Below are 10570 nucleotides of genomic sequence, written 5' to 3'. Positions count from 1 at the left end.
ACTATAGTTCCCATCATCCCTGACCACTGGTCCTGCTAGCTAGGGATGATGGAAGTTGTAGTCCATCTGGAGAACCAAATTTGGGGAACCCTGGACTAGAGTGTTGGACTATGACCTGGGTTCAAATCCCTATGCAGCCACAAAACTTACCAGGTGGCGATGGGCCCACCTCTGCATTCTTGCTTTGCAGGGGGTTGAACTAGATGACCCTTAGGGTACCTTCCAAGTCTACAGTTCTATGATTCACTGTCTCCCAGCCTAAGCTACCTCCAAGGGTTGCTCTCAGGATAAAATGGTGAGGTGGAAAACCACGTCCTCCACCCTTGAGCTCCTTTGAGGAATGGTGGGATATAAATGCAACGAAGATAGATGGGTTAGATGTTTAGGCATGTGCAAGATCTCAGATTCAAATGCACAGAGCATCCCGGGTATAATAAGACATACCTCTCCTCTCGCTCTCTCATGCGTGCACACACACCATTCCTTCTCCTCTCTGAGGAGCCCTGCTCACTGTACACAGATGCTGGCTTTTGTTCTTTTAATTACACCTCCTGCCGATCAGAAAGATAAGCCCAAATGGCGTGACTGCATGAAGCGAAGGAGCCTATAAGTTATTCATAAGTTCAAGCTTGAGCTCTTCTCTTACCTTCACTGCATGACACCTTCAAAACATATTATTCATCTGTCTCTCCCCCCCCCCTCCCTGCCACCCCCCACTCCTTTGGGAAGAGAGCAGGTAATTGTAGTAAATACATCACTGCCAAGGCAACTTCATTGCTGCAGAGCCCACACTGTCCTATAGGTGGGAAATGAATGCAGGCGACTCTCTCTCTCTCTGTCTCTCTTTCTCTCTTGCGTGGGGCAGGGTGGTAGAATGGCACAGATGGCTTCCAAAAGAAATATTCAGCCTCAATTACACCTCTGACACCAGAGATGCAGGCACAAGGCAGGAAGCTGGAGGATGCATGGCAAAATAGGCTGTGATGGCCAATATGTGGACCTAACAGAATTATCAAGGCGGCAGGGCGGAAGCAAAAGATTGGGCAAGCACATGAGTGCTGGTTTGCCCCATCTAAGAAGCTTCCAAGTACAAGCAGGAGTGGCTACTAGGCATAATGGTGATGCTTTGTCCCCAACAATGCTTCCAATAACAGTTGCTGGAAACTGCAGTTGGGGAAAGTAGTCTTGTGTTCAGATCCTGCTTGTGAGTTCCTGACAGGCATCTGGTTGGCCACGGTGAGAACAGGATGCTGGACTCGATAGGTCACTGGCCTGATCCATCACAGGCTTTTTTTCATGTTATTGGGGATGTGGGCTCTTTTTTTCCTGTCGAGAACCACATTTCCTTGTGGGGCAATCTGTAGGAAAGATGCATGCCAATGAGAGGACTGTGCCCAAAGTAGTTGGAGCAAGCCCTTTTACCTCTCTCAGCTTTGGTGACAGCTTTGTCTCTGTCTCTTTCCCTCCTTTTTCCTTTCCCACGTGCTCTTTGATATTAAGGGCCCCCAGATGCCCACCTCCAGTCAAAAGAAAAATAGCATGTGTTTGTTTTTAGAACAGGAAATATTCTTGATAGAAAGAAGGTTTAGTCATACTTAACAAAGTAGGGGACTGAAAAATGCAAGGTTTGAAGCAGGCCCCCTACAGGTCAGACACTGATTGATTTCACTGCCGCATTTAAAAGTGGCAGACCCATCTGGTGTGGAAGGTTGGCTGCAACTCTGCTAGGGTGGGGCTTTATAATGGCCTGCATAAAAGAGGCCTTTTTGATACTGCTGTCATGGCTTCCTTTATACTTAAAGGAAGGTGGTGGGGGATATTGGTGAGGTATAAAGGGAAGGGGTTGGTCAGGGAGGAGCATTTGGCAAAAGTGTAGGTGGGGTTTGCAAGTGGGGCAAGCCGGGGCATCGGCCCCTAGTAAATTCATATGAACACATGAAACCATTGCATGTACGTTCTCAAGCCCAGCACTCTTAACTTTGTCTGGTAGCCGATCTCCAAGATTTCAGACCAATGTCCTTCCCAGCTCTGGGTCCTGCAGTCTTCATTCTGTAGGGGCCATGGATTGAGCTATAAGTTTTCTCCAAAAGAGGTCATCTGCTGGGTATGAGATTATATTATGAAGCATCTTGTCTTTGTTGGTTGAAGGAATGGATCACATTGGAGAATCCACATATCCACATATCTTATATTTAGAAAGTCATGATAATATTTTTGGTTGGTACACCTATTTGGTGAAAGTACACAAAGGATTTACAAATCACATAATTAGGAAAAAAATGTATAGAATATGGGATAAATACAACAACTTATTGGAGACAAAAACACCACTTTAGATCTCACCTTTGGAAGCCATAGTGGCAAAGAAAAAGAATATGATAGAAGGTTGTACAACTTATAGAAATTTATTAAAACAAGAGGGAGGAGAATTTAAATTAAGAGAATTTAAGGAATTATCAGGAAAGTTAACAAGGGTACAATATCATCATTTGAATGAAGTATTTAAGAAATATAAGAAACAAGGATTTGGGGAACAAATATCACAAATGGAGAGAGACTGTTGTAATGTAATGTTAAAGTTCTGTCTAAAATATATAGGATATTATTGAATTGGGAGACAAAGGATGAGCAAGTAAAATCTTCAATGACACACTGGGCAATAGATGTTGATTATAATATACAGGTAGATACAGAAGCGTGGAATGATTGTGGAATACAGAAATAAAATTTACAGCATGCTATTGTTTAAGAGAAAACTATATGAAAATGTTATATAGATGGTATCTAAAACTGAGTAAACTGGCAAAACTGTATAAATCAAAATCGAATAAGTGTTGGAAAAGCAAAGAGAAAAAAGGTACAATTCTATGCAACTTACTTGGTGGTAGGTTTGGAGGAGAAATTCAATTTTGCTTGCATTTTAATGAGAAACTACCCACATTTTGCACTTCCTGAAAGAATATGTGAACTGAAACATGCGATCCTTCAAAAACCTGCAGTTCTCTGAATGGTCATTCTCCATCCAAATAATATGTACTAAAATGCATATTTGAAAGGGAGATACACAATGAGCATATATTACTGAAAACAACATGTGAAGGGGCATTGTATTAAAAGAAATGGATTGCGAAATGTGTTCATTAATCAAAACTTCATACAAGGAGTAAGAGAAATTTGCACCAGAATGCCGGCGAATTTTCATGAGGATTTAAAAAAATAAAAATAAATCACAAATTGATACAGAAATGCGAAGAACTGAATGGAAGATTGGGAAAACAAGAAACCAAGAGAACTGAAATGAACTGCTTTGTCCATTGCCGCTTGGAAGTAGGTCCCACTGAACTACATGAGACTTAGTTTCCATCAAACACCCGCACACAGCCTCGTGCCGTCGGGCAGCAATTGCTTTGCAAATTCTGCCGTTCCATCCAGCAAAGCTGTAACAGAAGGCTCTGGAAGGGGCACCAGGGAGAAGAGAAAAGAAGCGGAGGTGGGATTAGGAACATGCGTTTCGCTTGCCCTTAATTTTTTGCGAGGTCATTCATGGGCCACTTGTGACACTTTCCCAGCTCTTTCCATCATGTCTAATTTTCTCTGTGACTTTGTATAATCTCGTCTCCTCTGCGCCAGCAATTGCTTCCCCAAAAGTGAACTCAGCAAGTTCATTTCTGTTTACAGAGCGATTACAGCTGAGCCCATTAAGCACAATAGCTGCCGTGTCAAGAAAGAGTGCCGGGTCATTCGCCCCGGCGCTGGAGATTGTTCAATACTTTGTCGGAATGGCTCTTGTGCCGTCTTTAACACACGTGCCTGCCAATGCATTATGCATGCAGGGCCTAGGCTTCCCACGCTCCTAAGAAGGAGCCCCAGTGGAACGGCCTGTAAGGAACGCTTCAGAGATAAAAACCCCAGCAACTCTGGCGCTGAGCACATATCATTGTTTTCCATTAAAATTTAACTGATGGTGAATTAAGTGCTCAGGGACTATTTGATCTTTGAAGCACCGTAGGGCAAGATAGAGGGCACAGGAAAGTGGAATCTGAGTAGCCATAGGCGCTTGGCTCTGGGGCTAGAAAAGCCACATTCTGTAACCACAAAATCCAACCTACTTGGAATAAATTATAGAACATGGGGGAGGGTGGGAGATGCATGTGTTTGTTTGACTTGCATGGCAGGGGAACTGCTCTTGTTCTCAGAATTCAGAAGGTGTGTTTATATAACAAGATTCCTAACCTGCTTTCAAATTTCCATGGCAAATGGAAGAATTAAGAAGGAAAGGAAATAAAACGGGGGGGGGAGGGAGGGAGGTTATCAGGGATCTGCTTAAATGTGAAATTCCTTGTTTGATAGTGATTTTTGTCATGGGAAGCAGATTATAATGGAAGGCTGTGTGTGTGTGTGTGTGTGTGTGTGTTGTTCATCCTACACAAAAGTGTGCAACCTTGCCTCTTGCTCCGAGAGGTTCTTCCAGTCTTTTCAATCTCTTTTGCCTCCCTTCACAATTCCTCACTCTGCCTTATGAAAGGGCCAGCCCCACCATTAGGCAGGGGAAGATAGCGAACTCTGGGGAGTGGTGGCAAGGAGCTAAAAGGGCAGAGCTATGAGCACTAGACAGCCTCCCTTAAAACCTCCAAGCTAGCCTCCTGTCCTCAGGGACAGGGGAGGACTGTGTATCATCACCAGCATCAGTATCGACCCAAAGCATCTCTCTGCCCGAGGCTGAGCAGCCAGTGGCAGCTGGTGCCCATTGGGACTGGTAGGGCTGGTGACAAGGAGACCAACAATAGGAGGAGGTGGAGAGAGATGGAGCAAATTGATTCTAGTTTAGATCTATTTGGGTTCTACTGGCATTCCACAAAGGCAACACTGAGACTAAGGAGGTGGAAGCTGACAGACAGGGCAGGTGGGGGGGGTGAGGGGCTGGCTGAAAGCAGCCTGAGGTTCATGAGGCAGTGCACCATTTGTCCTAATGAACCAGCATGGGACAATGTTTTCCCCACAGTCAGAACAGAATTGGCTTTGAAGGAACCTTTTCTGATAGACCAAACATACCCTACACCACTATGCAACCTGTCTCCTGTTCCTATAGGGCCAAAGATACAAGACCCTGAAACCCAAAGAACCAAGGGAGAGCCAGAGCTCAATATAAGTCACACTATATCCTCTGTGTACCTGTTCTGTTCCACCCCACCCACTTCTTTTGCTGTACAAGGAATTACTTGTTCAGCCTGATCTATTCATACTGTGGAGGCTCAGGGTGCATGGCCAGGGGAGAGGAGCAGCCACTGCCCTGTGGCATCTGCCACCCAAGGCCTCCCCCTCACTTTGCCCCATGCCATGGCTGGCCCCATCTAGTGCTCAGCTGATTCATCTTCCTGTCCAGCTGGCTTTAGAACATGGAATGAGGAAGACACACCATCTCATCCTTCACTTCAGGGAGCCAAATGTCTCGCAGAACACCCCCCAAAAAATGAATGTGTAAGATAAAGCAATCTAGGGGGAGGGGAGATGTTGTTAACTTAAAAAGTTAAAGTTAAAGGACCCCTGACAGTTAAGTCCAGTCACGAACGACTCTGGGGTGGCGGCACTCAACTCCCTTTACTGGTCGAGAGAGCCAGCGTTTGTCCGCAGACAGTTTTTCCTGGTCATGTGGCCAGCATGACTAAGCCGCTTCTGGTGAAACCAGAGCAGCGCACAGAAACACCGTTTACCTTCCCGCCAGAGTGGTACCTATTTATCTACTTGCACTTTGATGTGCTTTCGAACTGATAGGTTGGCAGGAGCAGGGGCCAAGCAACGGGAGCTCACCCCATTGCACGGATTCAAACCGCCGACATTCCAATCGGCAAGCCAAGAGGCTCAGTGGTTTAGACCACAGCACCGCCCGTGTTACTTAAGACCAGTTAAAAATCTGAATTGCCGATGCCACTATATTCAGCACCTCTGGGTTCAACAATCAAAAGTGTTTTGACTTCATGTGAAATTCCTCCCACCTATTAGATGCAGAAGAGACCCCCAAGTTCACTTTGCATGCCACTTTAGAAGAAATGTGGGTCCATTTATATTTATTATTCATCAGTAGCAGCAGTAGTACCTTATTTGCATAACACCATTAATGTGTTTGCTATATATATTCCCTTGCATAGACCTTCCCTCCTGCTACTCTACCACCCTGAAACAACGGAAGATATGCTGCTCTCTTAAATGACTCCACTTACTCTACCTGTATTGACTGTGTGCTACTTCCAGGACCAGAGGCAATATATGCCTCTGAATGCCAGCTGCCGGGAATCACAAGTATGGAGAGTGCTGTTGCCTTCAGGTCCTGCCTTGGGCTTCCCACAGGCATCTGGTTAGCCGCTGTGAGAACAGGATGCTGGGTGAGATGGGCCTCTGGCCTGATCTAGCAGGGCTCTGCTTATGTCTTTATTATCAGGGCTGCAATGAGAAGCATACTGCCCACTTGTCCGACAGGGTGGGGAAGAGTGGCAATTCCTACATCAATCAACATTCGTCTATAATTCCTGCAACTGTGAAGCGAAAGGTCTGCTTAACTTGGAAGATCTTCTAGGGCTGATGCGCCATGCAGCGATACTGGAGAAGCAATTATATTTTCCAGGAGTTAAATCCAAACGTTGTTTGCTCTGTTGACTGCTGCGTCATTCTTTCTCCCTTACATCAAATGATCGTGTTTGTATTTACTCACGGATTACAAAAAAAGGGGGGGGACGAGGCCAGCAAGGGAAGGGATGAGCAAAGCGGGAGATGTTCATTGGGCCAACAATGGTGTCTAGACAGAGGAGTTTAGCATCTATGGGGTAATTTACCATTTTATGCTCTGGAGGAAAATGTGTGGCAATATCAGGTCTTTGTAGGGCCAGAAGATATCCAAGCAGGCAGTAGTGGGAGCAAGCAAAGAGCATTCGCTACCCCAGGCTGCAACAGGATTTTGGATTGGGAATTGGGGGAGAATTTTGGTTCAGTTAACATTTAAAGGCAAACCTGTCTAATCTGCATTTTCTAAAACAATATGCAGGTGCCTTTTGAAATTCACACTGCTCCAATTTTTTTTCTCTAGTCCTGTGATGTGTGCACAAGCACATATCATGGGGTAAAGTGTGCACAGAAATGCATATATTCATGAAGATGACATACAGAATGCATTCTATTAGGAGAAATTGCATTCTATTAGGTTTCCGTGCAAATATGTGTGTATCTGAAGAAATTCAAACTAAAATCCTGAAGATGATTTTTTTTTCCTTGGGGGGGGGGGAGCAAACTGAAGTGGAAATGTGGAGAACGAAACTCAAGACTGAGAAATGAGAAAGTGGGAGAAAATGAAATTGGCAGGTTTGCCCATCCCTGTACGCCCTATGTTGCAATGAAACAGGAAGAGCTGTTGCTTCACTTCACCCCACACATTTTTCTGGAAGGTTCAACCTATTTCCAGGCTGTATGACACTTATATTGGCCTAATGGAAATGAATATACAAAGGAGTGTGTGCATGTGGAAGAATCAGATGCACAGGTGGATAGGGCTCTTGTAACTTTAATAACTGTATGGAAGAGAGAACTTCTTTTTCCAGGCTCTCTCCCCTTTTTACTTAGGCTGCAGTCCCATTACTCACCCTGTCCTGGAAATAAGACCCATTGAATTAATTGGGGTTTACTTCTCAGTAAACCTGCATAGCAGGGATGAGGAATATTATTATTATTATTATTATTATTATTATTATTACATTCCATTTAAACCCTGCCTCTCTGGCTGGGTTGCCCAAGCCACTCTGGGCGGCTTTCAAGACATAAAAACATAATAAAACACCAAACATTAATAGTAACAATCTGATCCCATATAAATTCACAGTAACTTTAAATAAACAACTTATATGAAACAAAGCAACATTCAACAATCCAGCAGAATCTAATAGTAAACAGTAAAATTAAACTTCAGCAAATAATAATTAAACAGTTCAACTACAATAAAGAATTACCTATCTGTAATCAATAATAATAATAATAATAATAATAATAATAATACCCTGCCCATCTGGCTGAGTTTTCCCAGCCACTCTGGGCAGCTTCCAATCACATGTTAAAAACAATACAGCATCAAGTATTAAAAACTTCCCTAAACAAAAAGTAAAAGTAATAGCAAATCACAATGCATAAAATACCACAAAACATACAAAACCATGTAAAAGGATCAAATTCAGTAACAAAGAAGCACAACTTTTAAAAGTTGTTTTTAAAATATCCCTTCCCAGCTGTTGCTGCTGCTGTTCTCAAAGTCCTAGTCTGGGAAAGGCTAGGTGGGGCAACGCCACTGCCTGATGAGGAACAGAAAGTCTCTCTCCCCTCCTGAAGCTGCCAAACTTTTCCAGCAGGGGGCCGGTCCACTGTCCCTCAGACTTTGGGGGGGGGTGGACTATATTTTTTTTGGGGGGGGGGAATAATAATGAATGAATTCCTATGCCCCACAAATAACCCGGAGATGCATTTTAAATAAAAGGACACATTCTACTCATGGAAAAACATGCTGATTCCTGGACTGTCTGCGGGCAGGATTTAGAAGGCGATTGGGTCGGATCTGGCCCCTGGGCCTTAGTTTGCCTACCCATGGGCTAGACTCTCCAGCTCACCCTCTGCTTCTGCCTCTCCTCCCTGCCCCCCCCCACCGCTCACGTTCACACCATACACCAGAGCTTTCCAAACTGTGTGTCATGACACTGTTAGTGTGTCGGCTGCTGTGTGAAGGTGTGTCGTGTGGATGCTCCCCACACTCTTCCCACAGCTGGAAAGTTTAACCTCCACTTTGCTAGAAAAACCGAATTACTGTGTCGTGAAATGATGCATATCTAAAAAGTGTGTCACCAACATGAAAAGTTTGGAAAGCTCTACCATACATTTAAAGAAATGGGATGTCACTTTGGGGGTATTGCCCCCAAAGAATCCTGGGACCTTTTGTTCCTTTGTACTGTAGTTTGTTCAGGGCACTGAGAGTTCTGAGGAGATCCCTATTCCCCTAAAAGGGCTACAGCTCCATGAGAAAAAGGATTGATTGTGAAACTGCTCAGGAATTGTAGCCCTGGGAAGGGGACAGGGGTCTCCTAAGAATGCTCTCAGCAAACTACAGCTCCCAGAATTATTGGGGGGGGGGTAAGCCATGTCTGTTTAGAGCAGTATCACAGTGCTTTAAATGCATGGTGCGAATGAGAGCAGAGAGAGAAAGGCAAAACAGTACAATCCTGAACTTCCCAACCAATCACTGCACTCTGCAGGAGAGGAAATCCTGCAGTTTCCATCTCATTAGGAGGTCTGTTCCCTACAATGCAGGAACTGGGCCTTCAGTGCATTGACGCTTACCCTTTGCATCTCCCTCTCATTACAAGGCAAGCAGATGCCATCTCTACTACCTTTTCAGCTCCTATTGAAAACCTTATTTCCCCCAAAAAAAACATTTTTGAGGTTTTTTCCCCAGTCTGTACATGTATTGGATTTGAAACTGTTTTCATGCATGCTTTTATCGATTTATTTATTCTTGGGCTGGGTGTTCACTAATACGTGGATGGTAGCCATCTCTACTTCTCATTTTAATCGGAACCACTGCGGGCAGTGAACGTCCTGTGTGAGTATCTGGAGGCGGTTGGAGGATGGATGGTGGTTAATGGATTGAGTCTGAATCCTAAAAAGACAGAAGTACTGTTTCTGGGGGACAGAGGGAGGACAGGTGTGGGGAACTGCCTAGTCCTTAATGGGGTAACTGTGCCCCTGAAAGACCAGGTGCACAGTCTGGGAGTCATTTTGGACTTACAGCTGTCCATGGAAGTGCAGGTTAATTCTGTGTCCAGGGCAGCTGTCTACCAGCTCCATCTGAGCCGTATCTGATTCAGCAAATGTTAGAGCAGGATGGGGAGGGGATTGCCTTTGATTTGACTTGCCATTGCGATGAGATGTGTGCACACAATGAAGAAAAAGGTGTAGACATTCCAGAGTGAAGTTGTGGCCCAGGAAGATGTAGCTTGGGAACACTTTGGGGTCTGATCTGCTCTGATCAGCTTCACCCAAAGCATTACAAAAGTATTGATTTCTTTCCTGAGGCCTCCTAAACCTTATTGGCAATTTGAATAAGCTAGATAAGCTTTATAACAGCTGAGCTGCTGGACCGAAACAGAGTTCCCTGTAAGAGTTCAGTCCTTCTATTGATTAATTAACAACTTCTGCATACTAATTACCTCTTACAAATACAGATGAACAAACAGAGCAAAAAAAAATGGTTACAGGTATTTCTGACATTCTGTTAGGGGTGGGTTGGAGGCTAGAACTCCTCCATTGGGTAATGGGCTTTAATTAACCTCTTAAAATGCAACCATTGGCAGAGACAGATCTATGTGGAAAGTCAGAGTGGTGATATGTGTTGGTCACCATCCACAGGAGAGTCATACTGGGACAGGAGAGTTAAACTGGTACAGGCTACAGTAGCAGTAGCTACAATAGCAGTAGCACCAACATTTGAAGAAAAGGAGGATGAAGATGAAGAGAAAAAGGAAGATGGAAAGAGGGTGAGAGAAGG

Source organism: Podarcis vaucheri, assembly GCF_965113315.1.
Source record: "Podarcis vaucheri genome assembly, chromosome: 15".
NCBI classification, from domain to species: domain Eukaryota; kingdom Metazoa; phylum Chordata; class Lepidosauria; order Squamata; family Lacertidae; genus Podarcis; species Podarcis vaucheri.
Note: the sequence above shows the minus strand (reverse complement) of the source record.